This window comes from Podarcis cretensis (genome assembly GCF_951804945.1).
Source record: "Podarcis cretensis genome assembly, chromosome: 1".
In the NCBI taxonomy this organism is placed as follows: Eukaryota; Metazoa; Chordata; class Lepidosauria; order Squamata; family Lacertidae; genus Podarcis; species Podarcis cretensis.
In genome coordinates, this window is record NC_137170.1 from 117445119 (window position 1) to 117458946 (window position 13828).

Sequence of the window (13828 nt, forward strand, 5' to 3'; positions counted from 1 at the left end):
CTGCAATATACTGATATTTCACAATGTCTCAAATAAGGATGGAGCTATGTAAAGGCATTGGTTGGCTTCACGGTTTTCCATGTTGTGATTTTTGCGTAGCAGACACAAACAAACATCATGATTCACAATATATTCCCAGGTCAAAAATTATGAAACCAATATCATGATGGGGACTTGAAATCGGTTTTGGATTATATATATATCGCTCAGCCCTAACGCACATAATGATTTGCGATATATTGCCATGAAGCTGATATCAAAATACGGATTTCAAACTGGTTTTGGATGCTATATCGATATATCACCCAGCCCTAAAAGCCACAGAAGTTGAGTACAAGCGTTTGAATAAAACTTTGAAATATACAGCATAAGAAGAGTGCTGCTGGATCAGGCCCATGGCCCATCTAGTCCAGCATCCTGTTCTCACAGTGGCCAAAGAGATGTTCTTGGGAAGCCCAGAAGAAGCACCCAAGCACAAAACCCCCTCTACCCTCCAGCTAACTCCAGTAACTCGTGAATACATTTTTAAACAACCAACTGTTAAAAGCTGTGGATTCAACATGCATTATTTCATCAATTCCTAGGGCCATTCTATACATTAATTACATTTTTCCTGGGTACAAACCTTTTCCAGGTAGGAAAGCAAGTGTGCACAATAATGTCTGACAGGAAGTGCTAATGTTCTTCCTGACATTTACAGTGGTACCTCGGGTTACATACGCTTCAGGTTATATACGCTTCAGGTTACAGACTCCGCTAACCCAGAAATAGCGCTTCAGGTTAAGAACTTTGCTTCAGGATGAGAATGGTAATCATGCTCTGGCGTCACGGCGGCAGTGGGAGGCCTCATTAGCTAAAGTGGTGCTTCAGGTTAAGAACAGTTTCAGGTTAAGTACGGACCTCCAGAACGAATTAAGTACTTAACCTGAGGTACCACTGTATATGCTGCCCTTATAGCAAGCAGCGCAAAGAGTTAAAGACTGCTGCTGCTGCTGTTGTAGTAGTAGCTCAGCTGTTACAAAACCCAATACAAATATAGGATTATCAGGACGGAGAGACACTGATTCAGGACAGAATTGAGTCATTGCGTTATTTTGGCTTCATAAGGGAGAGTAAAATAACCATTTTGCAAATGCATTGCTAAGTATAGCAGTGAGTGAAGAGCTGACAGGATCTTTTAAGCACATACTGTAGTTATGGAGAAGAAATAACTAACTGAACAAAAAAGTAAGTGGCTTTCGCAGACAGCACTGGCCTTTCAGCAGTGCAGCCTAGTAATGAAGTGTTTAAACAAAAAGGGAATTGATGGAATGAAAACACTGCAACTGTAGAAAAGGATCAGGAACTCCCATCAGCTGTTTGCCCTGCTTGTTTGTTCCAAAGACTTGCATCCATCCTATTGCATGAAATTTAATCCCTGTCTCCCACAAAATAAAGTCTGGCTATATTTTTAAGAACGTTAAAAAGATCCTGCTGGATCAGGCCAATAGCCCATCTAGTCCAGCATTCTGTTCTCACAGTGGCCAAGCAGATGCCTGTGGGGTACCTGCAAGCATAAACCATCAAGAGTCCTAACTGGGTGTGTCTAACACAGGGGTCGGCAACCTAAGGCCCAGGGTCGTTTAATTGGTCCATGGACCCCCGCCGCCCGCTTAGTTGGCTCCCGTGTGCCGCGCTAAACTGGCGCCAAGCAGAGCGGGGACCGCCTTTCGCAACGCTGGCTGGCTTCCCATTGGCTGCAGGAAGCTCGTGCAACCAATGGGAAGCTGCGCACGCCTCCTCTGTGCCAGAAGGAGCGCTGGAAATAGCGTTTGCGCGTGCGCACACACTCTGGCCCACCGCTGCGGGAACCGGCCCAAGCCACAAAAACTTTGCCAACCCCTGTTTTAACAGCAGTGGGCTGCCTGTGTTTGAACTGCTGTGCATGAGCATTGGCCCACATTTCCCTGACAAGACACACACAACCAGATTAACAGTCAAGTGTTCGAAGGGAAGCGGTGACCAGGATGCAGTCTGACAGTCTACGTTGGCTGTACCAATTATGTGTTAGTACAACCAATCCAGTGTGGATATTCTGTGGCTCCTTGAGAGTTGTGAGATCCTTGTCCCACACATTACCCACAAATAATCAAGGGCTCCATGCGTCAACATCTTCTGCCCATTATGTTACAATTCTTGCAGGACTGAGCCCTATTTTACTATTTCACAACTTTTCTATAATCCACTTGACACACCTTTCTTAAACATCTGACATTACCCCATGCTTCTTCCCTAAGGAGGAAACAAACAAATACTATAACCAAATTTATCAGAGTAATATCATAGAATCGTTTAATTGTAAGCGTTGGAAGGGGGGACCATGGGGGTAATACAGTCCAACCCTTTGCAATGCATGTATCTTTTGCCCAATATGGGGTACGAGTCCCTGAAATTAAGAGACTCATGCTCTACCAACTGTTTTAAAAATAAAACCACACAGCAAGCCTGATAATGTGTGTTGATATATGTCTGCAGGCTTAACACGCAAACTTATGCTGATGTTTGGCCCCTACTAGAATGGACTATTAAATTATAAAAAGTAATCTGACTATTATTAATAATTAAAAGGCTGTAGGGAAGTCTCGGGAAAGGTCAAGGATAAGGAGAAAGAAATGAATTTCTCCCTCAAGGTTAGGACAAAGTTATCGTTCGGCGACACAGTACAGCAGTGCTGCTGAAAGCAATATGGCTGTCAAATATTCTCACAAGATTCCAGTTTCATAATCCTAGTGAAATTCACACCAGCAGAACCCCACCAGCCCACCTATTACAGTGGTACCTGAATTTACAGTGGTAAATTCAGAAATAACTTAAGGGCACTTTCATTCCTGCGAAGTTCAGAATAGATTTCTACTCACGTGGGTTGCTTGCAATATGATGCATAATGTTAGCTGCTGCATTCTAAGCCCTATCTCTTACACCATCAATATTACGGAACAAAATACATGATCCAACCAAAATTAAGCACTTTTCGGTTCCACTGGTTTCAATAGAAAAAAATAAGCATGTTAATCCTCTGCTACTGAAATTAAGGTGCTTGACTTTAACTGGACCATATCGTTGTACAAATTACCGTATTTTTCGCTCTATAGGACGCACTTTTCCCCCTCCAAATATTAAGGGGAAATGTGTGTGCGTCCTATGGAGCGAATGCAGGCTCCTTGGCTTCAGCGATAGCAACGCGGAGCCTCCAAAGCGCAGAGGGAGCGCTCCCTCCACGCTCCGGAGGCTTCGGGTTCCTTTTGCTGAAGCTGGGAGAGCAAGACTTTCCTGGCTTCAGCAGAGAGGGAGAGCTACACAGCGCCCCTTCAGCGAAGCGGGAGGAGAAATGGAAGGGGCTCCGTTTCTCCTGCCGCTTCGCTGAAGGGGTGCTGAGCAGAGAGGGGGAGAATGTTTTTTTCTTGTTCTCCCCCTCTAAAACAAGGTGCGTCCTATGGTCGGGTGCGTCCTATAGAGCGAAAAATATGGTGCTAGGCCTAAACGCCTGAAGTCTCAAAATATTTAATAAAGACAAGGCTGAAGCACTTTTACAGGCTATATAGGTCAATAACCTGGTTTAAACTTACTGACTTTTTCAAGAGAGAGAAGGGGAGATTTACACCCAAACACACACGTGAATATATACACACTGAAGAAAATGAAGCACTATCTTCCAGTGCTCTTCAATCAAGTGAATGCTGCAGCATGCAAAATGTCAAGGCCCATCTCAGGAAATACACAGAGCTTATCTCATCACTATGTTGACAAGTCCTCAAGTACGTAAAGGTGGCAATTCTATGTAAATTAACTGATATCAAAAGTTCATCATAATTAACCCCTCACAACAGAAAAGTCCTAACCCTTTTTAAAGCAAACCTGTAGACGTATAACATTATTCAAGGAGGTTTACATGAACTGTAATGGAGTCAACTGCAAAACCTCGGTCCAGTATATCTGAAGGAGTGTCTCCTCCCCCATCGTTCTGCCCGGTCACTGAGGTCCAGCTCCGAGGGCCTTCTGGCAGTTCCCTCACTGCGAGAAGCCAAGTTACAGGGAACCAGGCAGAGGGCCTTCTCGGTAGTGGCGCCCGCCCTGTGGAACGCCCTCCCATCAGATGTCAAAGCGATAAACAACTACCTGACATTCAGAAGACATCTGAAGGCAGCCCTGTTCAGGGAAGTTTTTAATATGTGACATTTTAGTGTATTTTTCATCTTTGTTGGAAGCCGCCCAGAGTGGCTGGGGAAACCCAGCCAGATGGGCGGGGTACAAATAAATTATTATTATTATTATTATTATTATTATTATTATTATTAAACCGACTCGGAAAGTTAGGTCAACTTAGGGCTCTTTCACATTTCTGTTTGCTCTGCCTCCCCCACCCCCGCCCCCCAGAGAAAACCTGCGGTTTACCATTGAATCAGAAGAAATGGCAATCAGGTTTCCAAGGATTGCCGTTTGTTCTGGTTTTAACGGAAGGTTTTTCAGGGGAAAGCAGTGGCGCAAAGCCAAAACTGCTCAGACTCATGCCTGGAGAGACAATCCAAAGTGTGGCAAGCCCTTATTACTCATGCAAATATTATTAAATAATAAGATGCACTGAGATGTAGATGTAACATGCAAACTGACTGCAGTGGTTAACCTCATTAAGATTAGGCAAGTCTCACCCCTCAATGTTTTTAAAGGCCCACCTTTTCGTCATGACCTTCAGTGACTAATTCTAAACTGAGCTGCAGAAATGGCGTCTTCTCTCTTTCTACGGTTAGGTTATGCAAGCCTACTTTGTACTGGCTTAAGTTGTCTTTAAATTATGCTTCATTTGTTATGTTTTGTTGCGCATCTTGTAATCTGCTTTGTCAAGATTTGTCACTTAAAATGTGGATTATAAAACTGTTAAATAATGAGCAAATAAAATAATAAAGAGTTATATGGCCAATTTTGCTATTCATTGCTATTCCCAGTAGCTGGAGCATCCTAGAACAGGCACACAAGGATGAGTTAGCAACTGTAAGTTGGGAATAAAAGAAATGAATATCAGGGGAGATACTTGAAATGTTCTGGACCAAAAAAAAAGGAGATGAAGGGGGTTATATATAAAATCATCTTATTTCAATACTGGATTTATTAATCTCTAGTATCTAACCTTCCATTGGTTCTCTGCTCAGAAGCATTAACATGAATTAGAATCAGCATGGGTATCATGCTTTGAAAGGATATTGGGAAAGGAATCTCTTCTGTGCTGCTGTTAGAAGTTATGTAAAGCGCATTGTGCGATAGGACTAATCTACATAAACTGAACCTGAAGGAGCTCGGCCTGTGGGCTGAACTGCAATGATAGCTTCCCAGCATCAGCATTGTTACTCATTACTGGGAGGAGAAGGGGAAGGGATGTGGTGGCAGAAAGGTCAGTGCTGTGGAGATGAACTGATGGAGCAATGGATTGACTCCCCAGTGTGCTTGCATCAGCCATAATCTCACCTCCACCTTATTCTCCCTCTTTCTCTCTCAGTAAGGCATCAGCAAGGCTGCTTCCAGGAAACTAGAACTGTGGCCCCACCCCACTGAGAGACCCACGTCTGCATTTTAATTTGAGTATAGGAAGTTCCCTGTCTTGATGTAACTAGTCAGTTATTGGGAAGTGAACACACACACACACACACACACACAGAGAGACTCCCACAGAATTAAATGCACATGCTAGAGACAAGCTAGAAATGCACAGTGCTAGGAAAACATTTTGCATTTTCTAGAAGAGATAATGAAACCACGACAAGAACATTAAAATACGAGTACTACAGGAAACTAACAATGATCCTTTTTGGAGAAGGAGAGGGAGCGAGAGCCAGGAGCGGGGTAGACGAGGGAGGAAGGAAGGAAGAAAGAAGGGAATGGTCCAGTGCAGACAATGCGAAAATAGGAGAGAGGGGCGTAGAGAGAAATGACCCAGAGGAAAGAAAACACAGGCTAAACACACACACACGCAATTAAAAGAAAATGGCACTGTGCCTCAGTTGTGCATTTGCGCGCAAAAATAGGCTAGAAGCAGCGGTGCAATTTGTTGAGCCATCAACTTTCACACGCGGAGCAGCGCAGTTGGGGCTGCTAACCTCTGCGCGTTTACTTGAAAGTAAGCCCCGTTGCGATTTCCGTCCCAGTAAGCGGGCTCCAGGACGGAACTGTTTGTCCCTGAGATATTTACATGGCTGCACTCAAATATATATTTATGTATGTTGCTGTCCTGAGCAGCTAGGAAGTTTATTGGAGATAAACCTCGTGAGTATAGCTGAGCCAGGGCAGCAGCCGATGCAGAGGGCGCCTCCCGAGGGCGCCTCCCTCTCCCCCCTCTCCCTTCTGAGCAGAGTTTGCCTGGGACTTGAAAGCTGCTCCTGTAGGAGCGCGGCTGGGGAAGGCGCGCGCGCGCAGCGCCCTGCGCGCAACTTCTCGGCAAGAAAGTGCCCCTGGCTCCGGAGGGGTTTCCTCCTCGGGCCTTGGGTAGGAGCCGCCCGGCGCCCTCCTCCGTAGGTCTCCTCCTCGGAAGGAAGATCGGCCGGGTTCCGCGGGGCTCGGAGCCTTGCGAGCGCCGGGGCAAAGTGTGCCAGAGCCCCTTTCCTGGAGAGGGATTAGGCGTAAAAGAAAAAAAAAAAAGAAAAAAAAATACGAGTACTACAGAAGTGGTGCATTGATAAAAGTGGGTGGCACCCATCATTACTTAGCTTTCAAAACAAAGATTGGGGCTTTGATCACAGACTGCATTCCATTTCATCTTCAAGACACACTTCTCCAACTTCCCTTTGCTAATGTAAGCTCTTTAACGGCATGTCAACTGTTTCCCACTCTCTCCCAAACCTCAACCAAAGAAACCCTATTGGATATACACACAAGTATTCACAGTGCTTTAACACTATCTGGAGGTGTTAAGAAAATACCGTACTGAGCATCAAGGAAAAGCTGGCGCCTAAGCAGTATGCATGAAGCAGTTTCCATTACTATAAAATTCTGAGAAGGCAGTAGCAATCCTAATTAAATGACTTATTCATGAATGCAAATTGAAGCACACTCTGGCCTTGCTTTTGTTCTTTTTAAAGGATCCAGGCTACTGTTCCACCCTTAATTAATTGGAATTGCCCTTGAAGATAATGATAAAGAGACATTGTGACAAAATTACTACAAGTCAGATAGGCTGAGATTTGATGTTGAATTTAGTGATATCGTGCACTCTCTGAAAATACATATAGACTGAGCAGACCTTTCTAAAATAAAAAATGCATGCACACATTGCATAAGCAGAGAATAAGCAATAAGGGTCTTTGTTTCCTTTACTCTTGTGACAGCTAAATGATAAGATCAATATAAACCCTGCAAACATACAAATGTCTCTGAGTTTGTGTCCGCTTAAATCTCACCAAAATAATATTACTTTGCCTTACATGGCTGGGCTGATAGAATGTGCTGCTTTGCATTAGTTCAGGCTAACTACATGATGAAATTAACAAAATATTTTCATGTACCATATTACAGTGGTACCTTGGTTTACGAACCTAATCCGTTCCGGAAATCCGTTCTTAAACCAAAGCATTTTTAAACCAAGGGGTGCTTTCCCATAGCAGCAGGGGGACTCAATTTACAAATGGAACACACTCAACAGGAAGCGGAACATGTTCTTATCCCAAGGCAAAGTTCACAAACCAAAACACCTACTTCTGGGTTTGCAACCTTCTTAATCCAAGTTGTTCATAAACTAAGCTGTTTTTAAACCAAGGTACCACTGTACTGGTAAAATATAGGTATGCTTTCACTAAATTATCAGCTACAAGTGCTATAGAGACATGCCTGCATCTAGCATAGGTGTGTGTGCAAAACCTGCTTATGCATGTGGATTCCCTTGCTGAATCGTCAACAATGCACACCCACGCACAAAGAAGATTTGCCTCTACCTTTTGCACATTTGGACATGAGCTATCTGATGCATTTGGTGCTTGCTCTAAAGCAAGGTTTTCCAAACTTGGGTCTCCAGCTGTTTTTGGACTACAATTCCCACCATCCCTAGCTTGCAGGACTAGTGGTCAGGGATGATGGGTACTGTAGTCCAAAAACAGCTGGAGAGCCAAGTTTGGAAAACCCTGCTTGAAACCAAGGGTGGCTAATCTGTGGCCCTCCAGATGTTGCTTGACTCCAGCTGCCAGTAAACCTGAACAAAGACCATGCTGACCAGTGATGATGGAAGCTGGAGACCAACATCTGGAGGTCCAAATTAGCCACCGTGTCTTTACACATTATGGGAAGAATTGGGCATTTCTCTCTGCGTCACAACACAACCATAGCCTTGGCTTGCACACATTACCGTGCACACTTATGCCATGATCAGAACCACACTCTTCTGCTGAAGATTTCTTAATGCCATATAACGTTTGATTTCCAAGCAGCGAAAATGTGATATTCATAACAAGTTTGTTCTACCTGTCATGGTTTACTTCAGGTTTCCTGAAGAATCATCCAGACCTAAAGCAAAAAAGAAGAAGAAGCAAGAAATGAAATATTAGCCATTTTAAAACTGTATTAGTTTGAATTTAGTGTTTAATAAACATTTCATTTGAGTTGTTTTTGTTTGGAGGATGACTCTTTATTTACAGGATAAAAGACAACTGGAAGGCAAGCTGGTGTAAGGCATGGGAGGAAGGGTTTTCAACTAGAGCGTATAGCAACTAGTCTCCCATCATTTGCCTCTTACACAACATCTAGAACACACCAGGCTTCATAAAAGTCATTACCATAAAGGTCTTACATCCAAGTCAATTCCCCAGTCTGCCCAACTCACCAAGCAGGCACAGACTCCCTTGATCTGGAAGAAGGCGATTTGCATAGGAAATATTTATGTTTGCATCAGAAGACTTCCTGGTGGCACCACAGAATTAACTAATTTAGCATATGCACTTTACTTGTATTTTAGTAAACCAAGCTAAAAACCTTGGAACTGCCAAGTTTGCCTAATATTGCATTTGCAATTTGCATCGGTTCATTGTTACCAATGAACTTAGCAGGGCAGGTGGCCGAATAATGCCCTGGGAAAATGTTCCTACCTACCTACTTTTGACCTTGTCTTGCTTTTGGCTCTTTGTATTTCTGCCTTTCTGGTCCAGAACTTAATCCCTGGCCGTGGTCTGTCTCAGAGAACAGATCAGGCTTGACAGCTACACAAACTGGCACAACCTTTACTACAGGGTGCAAATTCAGCTGTCACTTTTTGCACAACTACAGCATCAGTGTGCGCCCATTTTGCATGCTGAACAATGACTTGTAGCGCACTGCTATTATGCTGTACCACAAGTACAGCAGAATCCAGTAGGTGCCAAGGCACAATTTTTAATACTAACAAGCCATAAAACGATGGGTAAGGGTTCATCCTGAATCATTACCAGTAACGAAACACTGGAAGTGGAATTTATTAATGGAGCATTTTGTGAGAGAGCTAATAAGATTTTAGAGCTGCACAAAGTTATTTTTGTCAATGATGTAAGCAGAAGTGACTCAGAACAAGACAGTATTTGTGTAAGATGCTGGATCACTTCTCTGCTGTTGTTTCTTTCTTTCTTTTTTTACTATACCTCAGGAAGACAGTGACTCACCAATGCACTTGCTTTGCATACAGAATGATGACTAAGTGCCTAAAAAACATGGTCAGAATCCTGGCTCACGGAGCCCGTTTTCCATTACAGTAATAGGAAAAGGCAAGTAAAGTGCTCTGCAGATTTTTTTTTTTTTTTTTTTGCAGTCTAATAATAACGACCATAATACAATACCAAAAATAATGTCGTGATTTTCTAACACACTCTTAGAAAATAGATCTGAACACGGATCACCAAAATCAAAAGACAATTAAGTAGGTAGTAGTAGCTGGACTGGATGAGTCGCAACTAAGTAGAGAAGAAAAAATAATAATCTCTAAAATGGTCGTTTTCTCCATTTCAAAAGAGGATTATAATTATTTGTACCTCCTTCTAGTACTATTCTAAAATGAGTTATCTACATCAAATGTAAAAGAGGTAGAATTCACTAAGTCACATTAAGGGTGAGCACAACAGAATAAATGTCAAGCAGCCATCAAGTAATGATATGAAAATAAGTCAACCCTGGATGTTTTAACACTTAACTCAAAAAGTGGACAGAAAATATGACGCGTCAAAAATCATTACAAGTAGACACTAACTCTGTGTTGTTGCTACCTTCACTGCTATTTACAATCTCAGGAGTCCCTGTAGACTTTAAAAGTTTCATGAATGAGATCCAAAGGAAACAAAGACAGGCAAAAGGAATAGCTCTTGAAATGCGAGCACTGTTTTACATTTTAGTTTGTAATATACCAACACGAAACATCCAGGTCCCCCATAGGGATGCAACGGTAAACACACTTACCAGGAGTTTTGCATGCTTTGTTCGGAGCGCGAACAAACCGCGCACTCTGCAAACACAGCTAGGGAAGGCGCTAGAACAAACCGCAGGGAAATGTCTTAAACCAAGTCAGATCCATCCAGCCTCTTATTATCAGCTCTGACTGGCTTTCCAACCAGGCTCTCTGCCAGAGAACACTTTCTCATCTTCTCATCTTTCTCATCTCATCTTCTGCTTACAAGGTGTGTGCTCTACCATGGGGCTATGACTCTGCCTCACATAGGGACAAAAAATTCTCCACCATGGGGTATAATAACTGCCTCAACCTCACCATGTTGGGTTGAGCATGTGCAAGTTCTAGGCAAAGTTGCACCTTTTGTAAAATTAAAGAGGACTTCTTCCTATCTTCTCCTCATGATTTCTATTTATTTATTTTTTTTTTTTTATTTTTTAAAAAACCTGGTGGCAGAGCATGAGACTCTTAATCTCTGGGGTTCAAGCCCAAAAGATCCCTACAAACTGCTAGACAATTATGTTTAATAAGTCAACTTTAGCGATCTCTATAGGATCCTCCATTAATTTCCAAAATAGTTGGTAATGGCTGAACACAAATTAACAGGGACTGAAGAAGTTTATTGACTGGGTATGAGCTTTAGTCATAAGCCCCACAATTAAATGTGCACAGAATTTCAACATCTTTGTTTACAAAAGCACAGCCCTATTTCAGACTTTCTGGCTATACAGATCATTGTTCACCATGCTGATTTGCTATATTATATGGACAAATATTTTTATTTTTATTTTTTGCCACTGGATCTTGTAAGGAAAAATGAATATAAAGTAAGAACTCATGTTTTTCAAAAGCCTGCAGCAGCATCTGCTCAGCATTCAAGGCAAACAGAAAACTTTTTACCTCAGGAAAAATAGCTTCAGGGAGGGCTGATCTTCTTAACCCAGTGAGAATTGGTGCTGCGTATAAAAAAAGATGAGTGCAGTTTTATAGATCATACAGAATCAACGACTTATCTTGGGAAATCATCTGGCAACGTGACTGGCACCACAGTAAAAGGACAACAGCATGAGGAAATATAATTATTATGAGCCTATGAAAAAGAGTATTTGTTCTCTTTTTACCATACAACATGCCTAAATATACTAAATGCAAAGATGCTTAAGGTTTCAGAGATGCCATCATTTGTTGCCTTGACAGAATGAATGAGAAGCAGTTGTTATTTACAGTACACATGTGTACTGTATAATTTAGCCATAGTGTCTGCGAACTTGTCATTAAAGATTACCAGGAAAGACTCCTGTCGGTATAATAGGCACTATAAATTACAGAGCCAAGTCCTGACTCAAATAAAGGCAGCAAGGGAGGGAAATTGGAAGGGCTTGTTCAAATCCAAGCATTATTTAGTTGTTAATCCAGTTTTCCCCCTTTTGAATTAGACCAGATTAGTCCACACTCGCATGTATTTGAATTTGTACATAAGAAGCGACTTCAGTCTTTTCCATTCATACTAGTAAGGTAAAAAGGTGAAGGACCCCTGGACGGTTGAATTCAACTATGGGGTGCAGTGCTCATCTCGCTTTTCAGGCTGAGGGAGCCGCCATTTGTCCACAGACAGCTTTCTGGGTCATGACTAAACTGCTTCTGACACAAGAAGACACCGTGACAGGTCCCGTAGCACACGGAAATGCCATTTACCTTCCCGCCACAGCGGTACCTATTTCTCCACTTGCGCTAGTATGCTTTTCGAACTGCAAAGTTTGCAGAAGCTGGGACAGAGCAACGGGAGCTCACACCGTCGCACAGATTCGAACTGCCAACCTTCCGATCGGCAAGCGCAAGAGGCTCCGTGCTTTGGACCACAGTGCCACCCGCTTCCCTATTCATACTAGTAAAGGTTCCCTTTCTTGTTTCTCTTCGCCTTCTAATGTACTGATTTGATTATGCCAATAAAGCAACATGGACACTTTGTTTTTTTGTAAATCCCCACCCAGGGAGTACACAAAAGCACACCATCAGGCCACTGTAAATTCTCAGCACACGCTTTTGCCCCATTTTATGAGGGATGGAAACAATTAATTCTCTCTTCTGCTCAGGAGCATACCAAAAAATGGTTGCAAGCACAGCAGCTAGATAAAGGAAATAAAGGAAAGCATTGAGGAAGTAGTGGACATAGAAAGGAGAGTAGCAAAAAAGTGACAATTGATCCACCCACCCAAAAACACTGAAATAAATTATCTGTGATGCTGAGTGGAGCAGTTTGGATTATCTCCATATCTGAATGTACAGGATGAAAGCATTAAAACTGGCCTTGATTTGAGGGTAACGTCATGTGGATGATACAAATGAAGTGGGAATGCAAACAGCTGCAAATACACTTTAATCTCTCCAGTGTGGAGAAGCCCTAAGACAGGCACTTGCTTTTATATACACCGGGAGGTAAGAACCATCTCAGCAACTGATTCGTCATAAATCACCCTTGCAACACTACAGTGGCTCTTCTTCTGTTATCTCCTTTGACTGCAGTCACACCTGAAGAAGTGAAGAAGAAGAGTAAGTGCTGATGGCTGGATTGTATCATGGGAAGCAATATTCTCCTGGGACTCACATGTCTTGCAAAAAGAAAGACATTACAAATCCTCCCACCATTTTCTGGAGAGAGCCAGTGTGGTGTAGTGGTTAAGAGCGGTGGACTCGTAATCTGGGGAACTGGGTTCGCGTCCCCGCTCCTCCACATGCAGCTGCTGGGTGACCTTGGGCCAGTCACACTTCTCTGAAGTCTCTCAGCCCCACTCACCTCACAGAGTATTTGTTGTGGGAGAGAAAGAGAAAAGAAGATTGTTAGCCACTTTGAGACTCCTTAGGGTAGTGATAAAGCGGGATACCAAATCCAAACTCCTCTTCTTCTTCGTCTTCTTCATAAATTTATCAACAACCAAGTAGAACTGAATTTGTCTTAATAATAATTATGATTATGATTTGTGTTTGTAATAAGGCATGGACCTTGTTTTGCACACCACAGTCATCAAGCAACCAAAATCAGCTGCTGATAACTGGATCAGCAAGCCCCATTTTGGATCCAAGCCCAAAAATATATCAAATTATATTTGATAGCTGTCTGAAGCAACTATCAGAGCTGCAAACTACTTCCTAGCCTGTGTCTCTCCCACGTGATTTGTTATTAAACATGCTTCAGGTTTTTAGTTGGAAGCCCTATGCACACTTACGCTACGGTGAAATTATTAAGATTTACTTGCAAGTAGACTTGTACTTCCTCCTCCCCTTTGTTTGCTGTTTCTGTTTCTTAATTCAGCAGCCAGGGGGAAGGAGGAAGTGACTGTAACTGGTAAAAAGTATTTGATTCCTGAAGCTGTTTACCAATTTAGCTGCAATCCTCCAACTGGCATCTTGGTT

The 13828-nt window shown here is 42.6% G+C and overlaps 1 protein-coding gene across 13 annotated transcripts in view; it reads right to left on the minus strand.

Annotated features, from left to right (window-relative positions):
• Positions 1-13828, minus strand: part of OSBPL6 (oxysterol binding protein like 6) — a 106080-nt gene that overhangs the window by 74706 nt on the left and 17546 nt on the right. For 7 of the 13 annotated variants that reach the window (XM_079977186.1, XM_079977175.1, XM_079977174.1 and 4 more), the window contains exon 2: positions 8476-8517. The exons of 1 other annotated variant lie outside the window; for it this stretch is intronic. The gene's annotated coding sequence lies outside the window, so the exon portion shown is untranslated. Of the gene's footprint in view, positions 1-3878; positions 3901-8475; positions 8518-10428; positions 10499-11317; positions 11374-13828 lie in introns of those variants that run through there. 5 more of the 13 variants (XM_079977179.1, XM_079977181.1, XM_079977180.1 and 2 more) reach the window with 3 other exon arrangements.